Source organism: Schistocerca americana, chromosome 1, assembly GCF_021461395.2.
Source record: "Schistocerca americana isolate TAMUIC-IGC-003095 chromosome 1, iqSchAmer2.1, whole genome shotgun sequence".
In the NCBI taxonomy this organism is placed as follows: domain Eukaryota; kingdom Metazoa; phylum Arthropoda; class Insecta; order Orthoptera; family Acrididae; genus Schistocerca; species Schistocerca americana.
In genome coordinates this window covers 1,103,144,406-1,103,162,284 of record NC_060119.1, presented here as the reverse complement: position 1 = coordinate 1,103,162,284, position 17,879 = coordinate 1,103,144,406, and the positions used below count along the sequence as shown (strand labels likewise).

The 17,879-nt window shown below is 43.3% G+C and overlaps 1 non-coding gene across 1 annotated transcript; it reads left to right on the top strand.

Annotated features, from left to right (window-relative positions):
- The first annotated feature begins 15,910 nt into the window (after positions 1 to 15,910).
- On the top strand, positions 15,911 to 16,017 carry LOC124554849. Its single transcript, XR_006968475.1, has one exon. It is a non-coding gene; the product is annotated as a U6 spliceosomal RNA (small nuclear RNA).
- The last annotated feature ends 1,862 nt before the right edge of the window (positions 16,018 to 17,879 follow it).

The following is a 17,879-nucleotide window of genomic DNA, read 5'->3' as shown; positions in this document are numbered from 1 at the left end:
GGAAATGGATTACCGTTTGCATGTGCGCCGGCTTACCAAGGGTGCACACATTGAACATTTTGTAGAGTGTACAGAAACTTGGTGAGTGTATCTACCTTTTCATATGTCACCCGTCTTAACACGCTGTATACTTGTAAATAAAAAGTGCTTTGAAACTCGATGGATCACTTAGGCTAACCCTGTGTACTGCTCAGCAGCATACAGGGTCTGGGAAATTCAGATGACATCAGATGAAATTTGCTACTGTAAAAAAAATTTCTACGCTGTGATGTTTTAGTTTGTCTTTTTTCAATAATTTGAAGTTGAATTTTTGAAATCATGCTTTGGGGACCAGTTGGATATGTCAACAGGACAGATTTGGTGACAGTTGAATAGTGGCTAAATGCCCTCCAGTATGCGGAAGGAGCAGTAAACCCTGTTGTCATCAAGAGATGACAATAGCACCAAATGGGATATTCCAGCAGGATAATTCAAGATCCAACTCAAAAATTCACATCACTAACGGCTTGAACTATGTACACATCCTTGATCTTGACAGGCCTGCCCCCTCCCCTTATTTGTCCCCCTTAGCACATGTCTGAGATGCGATGGGAAGACATATACTTTCACACCAGCCTCCACCGAGTAAACTTCATAAAGTGACAGAATATGTGTTGGACGCATGGCAACTAAAACTTCCTGGCAGATTAAAACTGTGTGCCCGACCGAGACTCGAACTCGGGACCTTTGCCTTTCGCGGGCAAGTGCTCTACCATCTGAGCTCCCGAAGCACGACTCACGCCCCGTACTCACAGCTTTACTTCTGCCAGTATCTCGTCTCCTACATTCCAAACTTTACAGAAGCTCTCCTGCGAACCTTGCAGAACTAGCACTCCTGAAAGAAAGGATATTTCAGGAGTGCTAGTTCTGCAAGGTTCGCAGGAGAGCTTCTGTAAAGTTTGGAATGTAGGAGACGAGATACTGGCAGAAGTAAAGCTGTGAGTACGGGGCGTGAGTCGTGCTTCGGTAGCTCAGATGGTAGAGCACTAGCCCGCGAAAGGCAAAGGTCCCGAGTTCGAGTCTCGGTCGGGCACACAGTTTTAATCTGCCAGGAAGTTTTACATCAGCGCACACTCCGCTGCAGAGTGAAAATCTCATTCTGCATGGCAACTAGTTCCGCAAGCTGACATCTGGAGGCGCCTTGCTTCCATCCCACAGCAAATACAGCTGTATTCGTGCTCATGGGGATCACACCTCATATTGATGTTCCTGAATAACTTCACTTTCGAATGCAACGTAAATAGAAAGTGAAGTCTCGTATTAATTTTCCCTCTGATTAAGATTAGGTAGAATCGTATGGTTATTATAAGCCGACGGAAAAAAATCGCAACGCCAAGAAGGAGCTGGTAGGCATCTTTCTACATCTGGAAGATGATGTCTATTAAAATGTGGCTTCAGTCGCATAGAGTGGCGCTGGTAATGCAGCTATTGGGATGCAAATCAGGTTTGCTTTAAATACACGCAGTGTGTCGACATGTTGCCTTGGGCTGTTCGATAATAAAATCTGTCTCCAATAGAGCATATATGGGACATCATTAGATGACTACTCCATCCTTATGCACAAACAGCATTAACCGTCCCTGTATTAACCGACCCACAGCAACACGCTTGAAACTCAATCGTACAAACTGATATCCGTCGCCTGTACGACATAATGTTTGCACGTTTGCATACTTGCATTCAACAGTCTCGCGTTTACACCGGTTATTATTGTACCAGCATTTCACATTTGCATTGGCTTTCTCGCGCTTACATTAATCGGTGATCTTGCAATGTCAATCACTTAAATATGTTACTTAGATAAATTTGTTACCAAAATTCCTAAGTCTACATTAATTATTTTTTCATGTTGCGATATTTTTCCGTCAGTGTATAATAATGGAAATGTGGTCTATCCAGAGTCAATACAAGTTGTTCTTGTTTAAAACCCAGACATGTTTAGGTGAAACTTAACCATCATCAGTGTCTTCATTTGTTTTCTGTCAATAATATGTAAAGAAATTCTGCAAGATAATACATACAGTTTGGAGTTTATGGTACGTTTATAAAATTGTTAACAGAAAAAAATATTGGAAAAACATTAACAAAAAACATTTTCGGATAATTCCCTATTATACTGACCGATCAAACGATAGTAAATGGCAAAACAACAAATATAGTTTCATTTTAGGTCCAAAATTCTTGCAAACTATACGAAATATAATATTGAAAAATCTTAATTAGATACTGATGACATACTACAACAAAATATCAGCTGCACTGCAAATGTCACCCAACCACTTGCTAATTTTTCTGTTTGATAATTTTATGAATATGCATATATAATACATACTCGTGCAAAATTTCGTTACATACTAGTTGACGGAAAATAAATAAATCTACTAATGATGTTGAAACTTCACCGAAGCATGTTTACGTGTTAAACAAGATGAATTTGTGTTTGCTCACGGCAGAACCGTATTTCCATAATTATGTATCACTAACAAAACGCGGACAAAAAGTGAGCTTCAGCCGCAAGACGTTCGGTTATTATTATGTTTAAGACAAAAAAACCGACGCATCATGAAGGATTTATCCGGATGGGACGGAAGTCTACAGATGTGATATTCATGTTCAGACAAACGAATGATTACAGTTTCAGAAAAAATAGATGATTTATTTAAGAGAAAGAACTTCACAAACTGACCAACTCAGTAACGTGTTGGTCCACCTCTGGCCTTATGCAAGCTTCCAGTCTGGCCTTATTTAGTTTGGCATTGACTGATGGAGTTGTTGGACGTCCTAATGAGGGGTATCGTGCCAAATTCTGTCCAACTGGTGCATTAGGTTGTCAAAATCCTGAGCTGATAATAAGGCACTGCCCATTGTCTCCAAACTCCACAACAGCAACGCCGGAACCAACAACGTAATGCTCAAAACCATTCAACCTTCATGTCCTGGGTCGGCAAGCTACGATGCTCGTACCGATTGGACAGCTCCAGACAGACTCCGACACTGCGCAGAGACCGCCAGCGGCCCAGTCGACAACGCCGCACGGGGATGTCCTTGGACCAACCGAACGACCAACAATCCACCAAAAGTCAGGCCCGGCTTAAGTGATGCGTGGCGGCAACGGTCGGGCGGGCGATGTCCACGCAGGGCTCACTGCTGCTGCAAGCCGGCGACTGGCTGGACCGGCTGCGCTCCAGACGCGTTGCAACTGACTGGTAACTCACGACCCGAACTGACGCCGTGAACTCTCCTCCTCGCACGTTCCGACTGACGCAGAAAGCCGAGAACATCTAAAATAGTCGTCAGTGGAAATAACGCCAAGTACACTCTCAACCTAACAAACACTTGCAGTAACCAAGCGCACATGAAGACAAATCGGGAACCGATGCACACACACACACACACACAGCCGACTCATGAACGGTCGGCGAGCCAAAACGCGTCGTCTGGTAGGACGATCGACCGTGGCCTGGCTCAGGTGATGCGTATCGGCAATGGTCGGGCGAGCCATGTCGACGCAGACCTCACTGCTTAAACCCGACTGCACTAGTGCTACATTACAACTCCCAACTGGCAGGTCCGGACTGCGCTCCAGACGCGTTCCAACTGACTGGCAGACCGAACTGGCCACGCGAACTCCTTTACGACCGACAACGACCGGGAGGTAATAGCAGTCGAGCAAAGATACTACGAGAGGGGATATATCGATACGCGCTGCTAACGCCCCTCACTGTCAAGCAAAGCAGCAACTCAGTGACAGCAGTAATGAGGTGAAAGTGCGTTAAAAGCAGGGTGTAGAATACATGACGGCGGGAACACGAGCAGCGCACGGCTCAAGTGTATTTTCTAAATGTATAAAAAGAGACCTGCATTACAGGCCGCTGAAGATGTTTCATAAATAGAAGTGAAATGCATGTGGAAAGAAACAAACTGCCTTCCTTGTAGGTGAGTATACGGAACACACCGCACTGAATTTTGAAGCAACTAAGAAACAAAGAAACGGCAACGGGGAAATTTGGCAGTTTGTGCAGAACTGGGCTTTGAACCCGTGTCTTCTGCTTATTAGGCAGTTTCGGTAACCACTGCGCCATCCAGACACGGTGGTCATCGCAACAGCACGGACTACCCTAGCAAGCCTCCCATCAGACCCAAATTTTCAACTTATCCACACACTGCTAATATAATGCCCCTTGCCATTATCCCCACTACTCGTGGCATTTCGCCGATTCCCGTGCATCTGCACTGAAGAAATCATATAGAATTAAGGAGAGGACGGCCAACTGATCTCTTCAGTGGATTGCACACTAGGCTCAAACTCTTGCGGGAGTCGGCGAAACGAAGCGAGTAATGAGGATAATGAGTAAGGGGCACTGCTTTAGTAGTGTGTGGATAAGCTGAGAATTTTTATCTGACGGAAGGCGTGCTAGAGTAGTCCGTGCAGTTGCAATGACCACTGGTCCGGTCCGACAGCCAATGTCTGTAATTCCTTTGTGTTTTAGTTCGTAGTGTCTGTTGGGCCAAAATGGTGACTATCGGCGACCTTGACTGTAGACGACAAGCTGGCTATTCAGGAAACCACACTGTCGTCTTTCTGGAAGTGTCTGCCACAATATGGTTTCTTCATCCGAGAGAAAAGGAAGAAGACAGAAACATAAGGGGGAAGGAGTATGAGGTTTAACAGCCCAAGGAAACAGCATGTGTGTGTGTGACTGTGTCTTGTGTAGATCTAGCTCGTGCATTGTCGGGGAGCAAAAACACTCCCTTGGTTAGCGTCCCGCGAGGTTCTTGATGGCTTGCTACAACCTTCTCATGAGGATATGGTAGTATGCTTCTGTAACGCTTTGCCCCGTAGCACTACCCCCTGGCAGTCCTGTAACAACTCTCAGCTTCACCACATCACCTTATCCGACGACGGTAGAGTGCTGCCTTTTCTGCGGTGGTGAATCCACATCTTGCCACTGCATGGCCCTTGGGGTCTCCTCATACAAGTGAACTATATCATGTATTCCCAACTGGAAGAAAAATATTTTTGTAGCGTACGAAATGTAGTGTGTTGAGGCCACATAGACAGATAAATTCGGCATTACTTCACATTCCTCTCACTGTATGGATGTACACTGAGGTAACAAAAGTCATGGGGTACCCTCTAATATCGTGTCGGACCTACTTTTGCTCTGCGTGGTGCAGCAGCACAATGTGGCGTGGAATCAACAAATCATTGCAGAAATATAGTCATGCCACTTCTATAGCCGTCAATAACAGCGAGGTATTGCTGGTGCAGAACTTTGCACTCGAACTGACCTCTCGATGGCTCATAAATGTTAGGTGACATTCATGTCGGACGATCTGGGAGGCCAAACCATTCGCTCGAACTGTTCAAAATGTTCCTCAAACCAAGAGCGAACAATTGCGACCCGGTGACATTACGTATTGTCATGCATAAAAATTCCATAATTGTTTGGCAACATGAAGTTCATGAATGGCTGCAAATGATCTCCAAGTATTAGAACATAGCCAGTACCCAGTACATTCCATGTAAACACAGCTCACACCAATATGGAGTCACCACCAGCTTGCACAGGCCGTTGTTGACAACTTGGCTTCATGACTTCGTGGGGGCTGCACCACACTCGAACCCTACTTTCAATTCTTACCAACTGAAATCGCGTCTCGTCTGACTAGGCCACGGTTTTTATTTGTCATGGGTTCAATCGGTATGGTCATTAGCCCAGCAGAGGCGCTGCAGTCGGTGTTGTGCTGTTAGCAAAGGCACTAGCGTCGGTCGTCTGCTGCTATAGCCCATTAACTCCAAAACTGTCCAAACGAATACGTGTCATACGCATTACATTGATTTCTGCGGTTATTTCACGCAGTGTTGATTGTCTGTTAGCACTGACAGCTCTACATGAATGTGAGAAGTAGTGCCTGAAATTTGGTGTTCTCGGCAGACTCTTGACACTGTGGATCTCGGAATATCGAATTCCCTAACGATTTCCGAAACGGAATGTCCTATACGTCCAGCGCCATTCCGTGTTCAAAGTCTGTCAACTGCCGTCGTGTGGCCATAATGACGTCGGAAACCTTTTCACATGAATCACCTGAGTACACATGACAGCTCCGCCAGTGAATTGTGCTTTAATTTCGTGCGTATGCGGTATACTATCGCCATCTATGCATGTGCATGTCGCTATCCCATGACTGTCAATCTCAGCACTATTGAAACTGCATTTTACTTTTCCCCAATGAAACTTCTACACCCAAAACATGCATTATGTTTGGTTTATGTACATCGAGGTCCTCTTCAAAACCACGACGCAACACAGTTTGGGTTGATACTCTACACATTGTAGTTCAATGGAAGGATCGTTGCATTCAATATGCATTTTGAATTCTGCTCCTGCTGTCTGTAGGAAAGAGGTAGCGATCAGACAATGCAGCTCTTGCTTGAGTAACACCTTCCTCTGATGTTCTTAGAACACACCCTGATTAGTGTTGGAGGGAACCTACAGTTGAGGAATTACGCTTTAGGTCACACCTAATGATGTTACTGATCAATTTCTGTGTTACCAAAGGCTCGATATGTCATAGGCGCCACTATATTACATTGTTGTGACACTAAACTGCATTTTATCTCTCCTCAACGAAATTTCTTTATCCATAATGTCCAGTTATCGCCACTCCAGATGCCCTGCTTTAGATACCTATATGAGGTTTCCTTCTTTTCTTGAGATCCCAGCAGATCAAATACTTGAGTAATATTTGTTTTGCGGCTTACGTCTATAAATAATGTACCTACGTGAACAGAAAGTCATTTTGTGCTACCACAAGCGGTTGCACATGTACCTTTTTCCTGGAGATGTATCAGTCTATCTGAACTGATTATCTATTAGATTTTTTAAATGTTGTCGCAAATGTCAGACCAGGTTTTCATTTCTCAGAAGATATCGGTCATACCACAAATTCAGATTGTGTATATTATTTCGCCACTGCTGACACTGTTGTAACAGAGTCGCAAATCACTGTTTAGGTAACTACTAATAGCTTAGTAGCAGTGAGATTGAACCGGCGGTGAAAATAATCACAGTATGCTGTAACGACAGTGGTCCCGGGTAAAATACGCTCGAAAATGTGTTCCGTTACTCACGCTGTGTGAAAGTGGAACATCGACTTGAGAATAAGTAATCGTCCTACATGGATGTAACCGTCTCCCATCCTCTCCTCGACCACCTCCTCCTAACGTGGCATGGGAATGCAGTGGATGACACGAAATAACTTTGATTTGACATCTGGGTGGCTCAATGCAGCGTTGTAGAACTAACATTCTGAAGACACTTCGCGTAATCCATTATTGATTCCAAAAGTTTCAACATGTGATTTAACTGTACATCAATTATTAAATGCTGACTTTGAATATTCTATTTGTATTTGTTCCCTGTTGTCCTTGATCTCGAACACACAAACAATTGTAGCGAGGGTCAGAACTCCTGTATTATATAAAGGTAGCACGAAAACTTTACAGTTTGCATTCTGTTTCATGACGACAGTATGCAAACGTGTTGGAATGTAGCCACCGATTGTTATAGCTACTGCTGGAGTTATTGCTCAAGACACCGTTTTACAAAGAGCTGCAGTAGCAGTTATCGCCGTTCTAGATGCAGTGCTTTAGATAGCTATATAAGGTTTTCTTCTCTTTTAAAAGCCAATAAAACACGTTCACGTAACTTGACCGCTTTTTACACAGCATAATGTGTTCCTCTGCAACCGTGGCTAATGAGGCCTTTCTCCGCTATTCAAGGAGAACTGCGGGTTCATAAGACGTAGGTAATAGATATTCTCTTCCTCAATTACACTCATTCCGCATTGTAAAGCATTATTGAAGAAGGGATTACTTCTGTGCCAGAGTGTTTTTTTCTCTTAACTAAGACGGGGAGAAATATTAGCGTAAGCGATTACAGGTGGCAGTATAGTTCTTGCACCAGGAAACGAATCGATTATCGATAGCTCGAAAATTGCTCATACTTTTCAGTTAGGTTTTCTCATACATCAACCGCGGATGCTAAATATGTGACAGGTGGTAAACTCGCAATTATCAGTGGAAAATTAGGTAGCCAGTTACTGACAAGAAGTGTTGTCCAGGCATCACCACATTCTTTTTAAGATTATTGGTCCATTGAGTGGTTTGGAGTGGTTTGCAGTATTCCTTTATTTTGTGTTACTGCTTTCTTACTTATAAATTATAAATTATGTTTCACGTAACATATTTCTAAGCGCTTACTCCACTACAGATAGACGTCTTTCCCGCTACCGGTATCTGCTCACTTTTGGTCCTTTCTGCCTGAATCTTAATCCCACTACTGGTACTTCAATTTATTTTCTTCGCTGTATAGATTGAACAGTAGGGTCTAAGGACTCTACCCCTACTTTATACCCTTTCCAGTCCGTACGCTTCGTTCTTGGTCTTCCATTCTCATTTTTCCCTCTTGGTTCTGGTTCAAATGGCTCTGAGCACTATGGCACTCAACTGCTGAGGTCATTAGTCCCCTAGAACTTAGAACTAGTTAAACCTAACTAACCTAAGGACATCACACACATCCATGCCCGAGGCAGGATTCGAACCTGCGACCGTAGCGGTCTCGCGGTTCCAGACTGCAGCGCCAGAACCGCGCGGCCACTTCGACCGGCCCTCTTGGTTCTTGTACATATTGTATATCTCATGTCATTCCTGATAAGTAACATCTATTTCCCTGAGAATTTTGAACTTCTTGCACTATTTTACACTGTCGGACGCTTATCACGGCAACGAACCCTCTGAACGTACCTGAATTTTTGTTTAAGTCTTACTTCCATTACTAAGCACAAAGTCACGTACCGCCTCTGTGCTACCTTTTTTACCTTTCCTAAAGGTAAAGTAGTCGTCATTAGTAGCTCCCGAATCTGATTTTACTGATTGTGCAAGAGCTCTCTCTTGCCGGCCGAAGTGGCCGAGCGGTTCTAGGCGCTACAGTCTGAGCTAGGCGCTACAGCCAAGAGCTCTCTCACTTATCTGCCCTTGCTATCTTGTGGTTTTGCGGATGATATTTTTCCGAAAATCCGATGATATATCTCCAGACACATATAGCCTACAAACCATCTTGAACTGACATTTGGTTACCACTTCCCTCAATGATTTTAGAAATTCCGAAGGGATGTTCACAATATCTTCCACTTATCTGCCACCAAGCTTACAATAACTCTGCATAATAAGCAATACATTACTGATGACAGCAGGTTAAGATTAACGCAGTGATGGAAATAGTTATTTGGCAAGCTTGGAGCTGGCGTCTAATCTTCTCTTGTCGAGCAATTTGCTAGGAGCATCAAATAGACGTTGCCCCTCCGTGCTATATTCACAGCGCTACTTCTACTAAATGGATAACTGCCTGCAGTGACCAGACATTTTGTTGTGACTTTTCATCAAGCGTATAGCTACAGCTCTGAAAAAGATGAAACAGTGGCAAACATCCTACGATTTCTTGGTACATTCACGCAATTCTACAACAACTGATGTAGACTACAAGTATGTGGCTAACGAGCACCTGTGTTCGATGTTACCCGGGGTACACTGAGACGACAAAAGTCATGGGATAGCTCCTAATATGATGTCTGTCTTTTGGTCGGCGTGGTGCAGCAACTGGATGTGGCATGGAATCAAAAAGTCGTTGGAAGTCCCCTGCAGAATTATTGAGCCAAGCTACGCCTACAGCCGCCCATAATCGCGAAAGTGTCACCTGTGCAGTATTTTGTGCACGAACTGACCTCTGGATTATATCCCATGAATGTTCGGTGGGATTCATATCCAACGATTTGGGTGGCCATATCATTGTTCAGAATGTTTTTCAATCCAGTCGTAAATAAATGTGGCCCGGTGGCAATTCATTCGTTGTTTGGAAACTAGTGTAAGTCCATGAATGGCTGCAAATGGTCTCCAACTAGCCGAACACAACCATTTAGAGTCAGTGATCGGTTCAGTTCGAGCAGAGGAACCAGTCAATCCATGTAAAGACAGGCCACGCCATTATGGTGCACAGTGCCTTGCTGACAAGTTGAATCTATAGTTTCTTGGAGTCTACACCACACTCGAGCCCTACCATGAGCTCTTACCAAGTAAAATCGGCACATGTCTGGCCAGACGACGGTTTTCCGTCGTCTTGGGTCCAACCGATATGGCCACGAGCCAAGCAGAGGCGCCACAGGCGATGTCGTGCTGTTAGCACAGACACTCGCGTCGGTCGTCTGCTTCGGTAGCCTACTAACGCCAGATTTTTCCGCACTGTCCTAACGGATACGTTCGTCCTACATCCAACATTGATGTATGCTGTTCAAATGATTCAAATGGCTCTGAGCACTATGGGACTTAACATCTGTGGTCATCAGTCCCCTAGAACTTAGAACTACTTAAACCTAACTAACCTAAGGACATCACGCACATCCATGACCGAGGCAGGATTCGAACCTGCGACCGGAGCGGTCACGCGGTTCCAGACTGAAGCGCCCAGACCGCACGGCCACACCGGCCGGCATGTATGCTGTTATTTCACGCAGTGTTGCTCGTCTGTTAGCACTAACAACTCTACGGAAACGTCGCTGCTCCCAGTCGGTAAGTGAAGGCCGTGGGCCACTGCGTTGTGACGGCCGGGGTGGCCGAGCGGTTCTAGGCGCTACAGTCTGGAACTGCGCGACCGCTACGGTCGCAGGTTCGAATCCTGCCTCGGGCATGGATGTGTGTGATGTCCTTAGGTTAGTTAGGTTTAAGTAGTTCTAAGTTCTAGGGGACTGATGACCACAGCAGTTAAGTTCCATAGTGCTCAGAGCCATTTGAACCAACTGCGTTGTCCGTGGTGAGAGGTAATGCCTCAGATTTGATGTTCTCGGCACACTCTTGACACTGTGTATCTCGGGATACTGATACTCTAACAATTTCCGAAGTAGGAAGTCCCCTGCGTCTACCTACAACTACCATTCCGTGTTCGATGTCTATTAATTCCCGTCGCGTGGCCATAATCACGTCGGAAACCTTTTCACATGAATCGCCAAGGTACAAATGACATCTCCGCCAACTTACTATTCTTTTATACCTTGTGTACTCGATACTATCGCCATTTGTATATGAGCATATCACTATCCCTTGACTTATGTCACGTCAGTGCATGTTCTTATTGATAGGGAATTTGTTCATTTATGGATATCTCGATATTCACAGGGACACGCTACAATTCCGACTACATTTCTAGGTCTACAAGTTGTCTACGGCGAAGCACCATAAGCAGAAATGTAGGATTGACGGTGTGGTCCAAAATCCGGTACCGAGTTTATCAGGCTTACAACTTTTTATTGCAGAAACGCGTTACTACAAGCAAATGTCAGTAATGCCTTTAAGAATTATGTTCAACACTTCCACGAAAATTGTAACAATGCATTCCCTGTCCTTGTGTATAGTGAGAAATGATTTAATGTTTTTAATTAATTAAAGTACGTACAGAATGGATAACTGTTGTCCCAAGTTCCAATTAAATATCAACTACTTCGAGTTGACAGTTTAATAATTTGTGATATGTATGGCACACTTACATAAGTGTCCTCTAGATAATTAAACATACAATACAGTAATGAAATAATCCTTTCATAAGAGTGTGTTATAGGATACCTTATATTGTAGCAGCGATAAACGGACAGCAATAGAACAGATTCTTTCAGCAAATGTGTACTGGAAACAAATGCGCTATGAACAAATAAAATATTCTCGGACTTCAATTCGTTGGAAGTGGTTAAAATCCCATAAGCTTTTGACCAAATTCTCTTCTACCATTGCCAGTTGATAACGGACTACCGTGTCCTAGACGGCTTCATCCTCTATGCTGACGTCTGTGATATCACTGGTCCTCAAATCATTCCCACATATGGCAATTTTTACGTCCCGCGTCAGCTGGGCCGTTTCAACCTCGCGATGGCGATCCAGAGTTCTATTAAGTTTTATGAGCCGTCTTTATTAAGACACTTTTCTCATAGTATACTGTACTCGCTTCTGTTTTTATATTATCAAATAAGGCATACACCCTCGTAACGATGTGTAGTCGCATGCAATTCAGTGTCTTGTTCCTAAAGCCCGTTCCAGCACAGCAGATCTGTTGTTTTGTGTATGATAATAAGAGTAAACGCAAATATTTTTATATTATATTGTTTTAATATTCGTATCATTTTCGGCCCATAACAAGGGGCCCTTATTTGCATATCAATTTTTCAGTTCAGTTCACATCTATATCTTCTATACCAACAATAAATTTGTGAAACTGTCGGCCTGCCTGTTTGAACATGATTCTTCCAAGCTGCTCTAATTTTCATGTGCTTTTCACGGGTAACTTGAGCATAGTTTGAAGCACCCTATATACTTCAAAATCGAATCACGGAAAAAAAGATATAATTAATTAAAATTGAAAGTTTTGCTAAAATCATCTTTTATGTCTCTTTATCTGTTTGATCACGCTAATCTCCAAAACTACAAGACGAATTTTCATGGCGTTTTCGCAGGTAACTCAACTGACGCTTGGGGCACCATTCAGGCCTAATTACGTCAAAATCGGATCACGGAAAAGAAAACATAATGCTTTAAAATTTTCATATCTGTATGTTTGAAGACGCTAATCTTTTTCATGGGATTTTCACATATAGCTTGAGCATGGCTTGTGACATCGTATAGGCTTTATTTCATGAAAATCTGATCGTGGAAGAAAAGCTATCGTACTTTAATGTTTTATCCATACCTATATTATAAATGCAAAAGTAACTCTACCCGTTACGTTTCCAGGGCTAACCCGCTGCATCGATTTAAATAAAATCTGGTGTGGAGTTAGCTTGAATCTAGGAAGAACATGGGCTGCTTTAGAAAGTACGTAGTACAAGGTACTTGTCGAAGAGTATTACACGAATTAGGGAAACATATTTACTCTTTGAGAAAGCTATTTACTTTTTGCGTTTTGATATTTGTCATATATGTGAAAATGCTTTCATTAGTTAATACATGTTCTTGATACGATTCAAAGTAATGAATACAATGTGTATAATCTTCAGCGTGTGCAGTCCATATCGGTTGGGTTGCTTGGGGGAAGAGACCAAACAGCGAGGTCATCGGCCTCATCGGATTAGGGAGGGACGTGGAAGGAAGTCGACCGCGCCCTGTCGAAGGAACCATCCCGACGTTAGCCTGGAGCAATTTAGGGAAATCACGGAAAACCTAAATCAAACCTAAATCAGGATGGCTGGACGCAGGATTGAACCGTCGTCCTCCCGAATGCGAGTCCAGTGTGCTAACCACAGCGCCACCTCGATCGGTCAGTCCTTATGGTCACTTAAATAGCACAAATTATAGATGCGCACTCTTGCCCATACGACGAAAACATTTCTCCCAAGGAGAGTCCAGTTTGTTAATATCGTCATGTAGAATGTTTAGCTTATCTGAGAGTATCCGTAACGCTCTCGCACCGACGAAGCAAGTTATCTGACGTCTTTCTTTGATGAGTCCCTCAACCTGATTTCGTGGAGGCTCGCCGGTAGCCGTATGCTGCCGTCCACTCTGAGCTCCGTCACACGTGTTCACATTAGCTCCACCATTTACTACATTACGAGCACGAACAACATAGCGTCGCACATTACTGACGTCGGAACAATCATCACCTTACACAGCTTTCATTCCTCTATGGATTTCAACTGGAGACACGTTTCCTGCGGTTAGAATCTCCATTACAGCACGCTGTTTCTCACGCACCGACATAAGAGTAGCTACATTACACATCACCATGTAACGTGCTACAATTCGGAGCCGTCTAGCGACAAAGGTTGCAACTTGAGTCAGCGAAGCGTAAAAGTGTACTGAGTAAAATGCTTGGAATGTAATACCTCAACCGGTAGAAGAAACAGAATAAAAAATACGGAGGCATCATTTTTGAGCACACCCCTCGTATTTCACAATATCATGACTTCGAGGTCGCGTGGTTTGAGGCGCCATGTCACGGATTGCGCGGCCCCTCACGCCGGAGGTTCGAGTCCTCCCTCGGACATTGGTGTGTGTGTTGGTCTTAGCGTAAGTTAGCTTAAGTTAATTTAAGTAGGGTGTAAGTCTAGGGACCGATGACCTCAGCAGTTTGGTCCCTTAGGAATTCACACACACATGATTTGCATGAAACTGACGAAATAGTCGGCTATGTTCGTTCCGGTTACAGTCCTAAAAGCAGTTTATTTTCGTTTTATGAAAATACTACCCAGACGATATTATAACTGGAACCACAATTTCTACGCAGTTTGGGATGTTTACAATGTCGACAGTCAGCTAAAAGTAGTGACTATTCTTTCTCTCCTTCATAACAAATCATTCTGTTTATTCTAATTATAATAATATTGACGCTTACTTTCGACTTGATATATTCCATTGTATACCGGCCTTATGTGAAGTATCCATGATTCCAAATTGATTAAGGGACAGGTATGCATTCACAAAAGAAAAATCAGTAATACCTTTCTTAGGTACAAGGCTCACCGGCCATTTGACCATCTTTCGTGCGGATGCACAAACAGTGCCCGAACTCTTACGGGAATCGGCAAAAAGCCGCGAGTAATGATGGTCAAATCTTCCCGTCTCCTCTATACCTCGTTTTTTAATGATAACCTTCCCTTTTACAATAACCTATGTAACCTTCCCTTAGGATTTCTATCTCTTGCTTAATATTAACAAATGAAATCTTCCCTTTGAAATTTATTCTCTTTCTCAATCTTCGCATACAAATTTAATTGCTGCTTATTAAAAGTGATTTTCTGATTATTTCGACGAAACATAGAATGTGTCGTCGTCGTGTGGCCCTCAGTCGTTATCTGCAATAACCCAAAATTGTTCCTTACCTTTTTTTACTGTTACTGGATCGCCATCTGACTGCTACATCGAACTGCGACATGAATATACTTACTCTGGTTTACTATACTCTATTAGCTGCTGGTGGTATGTCATAATAAGCGCCTGTATTTATTACCAAAGCTGACGTTGTTCTTTAATAGCAAAGCTGACGTTATTCTTTAATTAATTTGACTGAAGTTACGTAATTCATAGTCAAACTTTTTCTTGACAACAATAAAATTTTGCAAAGTTTTACTTTCATGGTTTTTGGGATGGATTATAATTAGAAATGCAATATTTCTGGCAAAAGTTAATTATATTTTGAATGAAATGATTTTACAAACGTTCAAATGGGACTTACTTTTTACAATAATCGTACAACTAGCAATGCGCAAACGCACCTTCAGTAGTCTTGAGTTTCTCAAAAAATTAATTCAATAATATTAGTTCCTCTTATGATAATAGTTAGCTGATGTCTCCGTACATCCGTTTATAATCTCCTGTAAATCACAGCTAGTGGCTGGCAGGCACACCGCTCCTCTCAACCTATCGCTACAGGCCTGCTACCGACTCGCTTCACATCTCGCTTACTACTGACTTCCTACGAACGCTAAAGTGCGGTCTCTCCTGCCAACAATGTTTTCTGGTGCAAACAATCCCTGCTACCATTACAAAACGTATCAATACGCGGTCTTTCCCGCTCTTTTCTTAAAATGTATCCGTACGCGGTTTCTCCCGCCCTTTTTAAAATTATATTAACAATACTTTGGTGCAGACATTCCCTGCTACCACAATTATTTCCAACATGACAAATATTAATTATTCCTACTTAATCCTATTAATAAAATATAAACATCTTTCATAAATTGTGGTTTGATAATAGACAACAGAAATATACACGTCTTAACAATGGGCAGGGGCACTGTGAATATCGCTCGGGACAGTAAGTTAGGAATGTGGATCGTACTCGATTCGGCGGTACATATACTAAAATTGGAACGATACAGAGAGGATTGGCATGGCCCCTGCGCAAGGATGACATGCAAAATCGTGAAGCGCTCGCCGGCACAGTAGCTCAGAGTGTTCGGTCAGAGAGCTGGCATCTGTAAGAAAAAGAACTGAGCGAACGGATCAGCGACGAACTCCAACGCATGTCACCTGACGTCCGCTGCCATCAAATACAACGAACAATTACGAGCAAAAAAAAAAAAAAAAAAAAAAAAAAAAAAAAAAAAAAATTGGCTAGAGCGTCTGCCATGTAAGCAGGAGGTCCTGGGTTTGAATCCCGGTCGGGACACACATTTTCAACTGTCCCCGTTGACTTATATCAACTCCCGTATGCAGCTAGAGGTATTCATTTCATTGATGTACTATCTGCCAGGCGTGCATCTTCATGATTTCGCGGCGCAGTGGTTGCTCCATTAAATTTCAGGCATGCAGCTGCATAACTTGGACTCCTTCTGATATTTCGGCAGCATGCTGTTCGGCCATCTTTGGAGTGAGTTGAAAGATTGATGCTACAGAACTCGCTCAGTCCTTCTAAACTCCCGTGGCCGCGCATGCAGTGGTTCAGTCCGCGAGTTTAAAAGAACGTACTGGATTCAAGATTTTCTTGCAGATAGAACTCAACACGTCGATCTTAAAGGAATAAAATTTCCGGAGTACCCCAAGGCAATGTGACAGAACCGTTACTCTTTACAATGCATGTAAATGACCTAGTAGAAAGCATCAGGATCTCGTTAAGACTGTTCGCATATGTTGTGGTTGTCTATATTAAAGTAGCAAAGCAGAAGACAGCAAAGATTTGCAGAATCACCTACAGAAGTTTGATGAGTGATGCGACTCTGGCAGTTGACCCCGAACGTCAATAAATGTACTGCGCATACACAGGAAAATAAATCCACTACTCTACAACTACGCTACTGGTGGCAAAACGCTGGAAACACTGTCTGACGTAAAATGTCTAAGAGTAACTATCCTGAGGACCCTAAGTGGATGACGACATAAAACAAATAGTAGGAGAAGGAGATGACACGCAGAGAGTCATAGAAAAATTTTTAAGGAAATGTAAACCATCTACGAAAGAAGTGGCTTGCAAGGCGCTTGTTCGACCGATTCTTGAGTACTGTTCATCAATCTGGGACCCTTATCAGATATCACTGACAGAAGAGATAAATAAGATCCAACGAAGAGCGGCACGCTTCGTCAAGGGATCGTTTCGTCGGTGCGAGAGCGTTGCAAGAACGTAAAACAAACTCTAGAGGCAGACGCTACAAGTGAGGCGTTGTGCACCATCGATTGGTTGAGTACTGAAATTGGGAGAGTACTTCCGGGAAGAGTCGGACAACATATTACTTCCTCCCAGATATATCTCACGAAATTATCACGGCGAGAAAATTCGAGGCATTAGAGCTACTACATAGGCTTACCAATATTCATTCTTCCCACGTGACATTCGCGGGTGGAGGAAGGAAGGGGAGAAGAGTTAGTGGTAGCAGAAGAACCCTCTGTATCACACCGCCAGGTGGTTTGCGGTGTAATGACGTAAACACAGTTGTGTAAAGTAAGTCTTTCAGATCACTCTGAAGATGGCCGAACGGTGTTCGGCTGAAATATTAGGAGATTAAGTGGAATTTACGCGACTGCACGCCCGAAATTTAGTGGAGCTGCTTGTCAGGTATATGTCGATAGTCTTGCTCGAAATTCCTTCTTTCTTGTCTATAACATGGCGATAAAATCAAACGAGACTCGTGCTGCGTGAGCGGCGACAGATTTGTTACACAGATACCCGAACCCATTCATTTGCAGAATCTTTCATCTGATGGGTGTGGCCACTCTGTCACTGTCAAAGCTGGAGAAAGTCAAATATTGGTAGGTCCGCCGAGCTGACCACTAAAATTAATAACGCTACCAGCAAACAGGTCAGCAGATA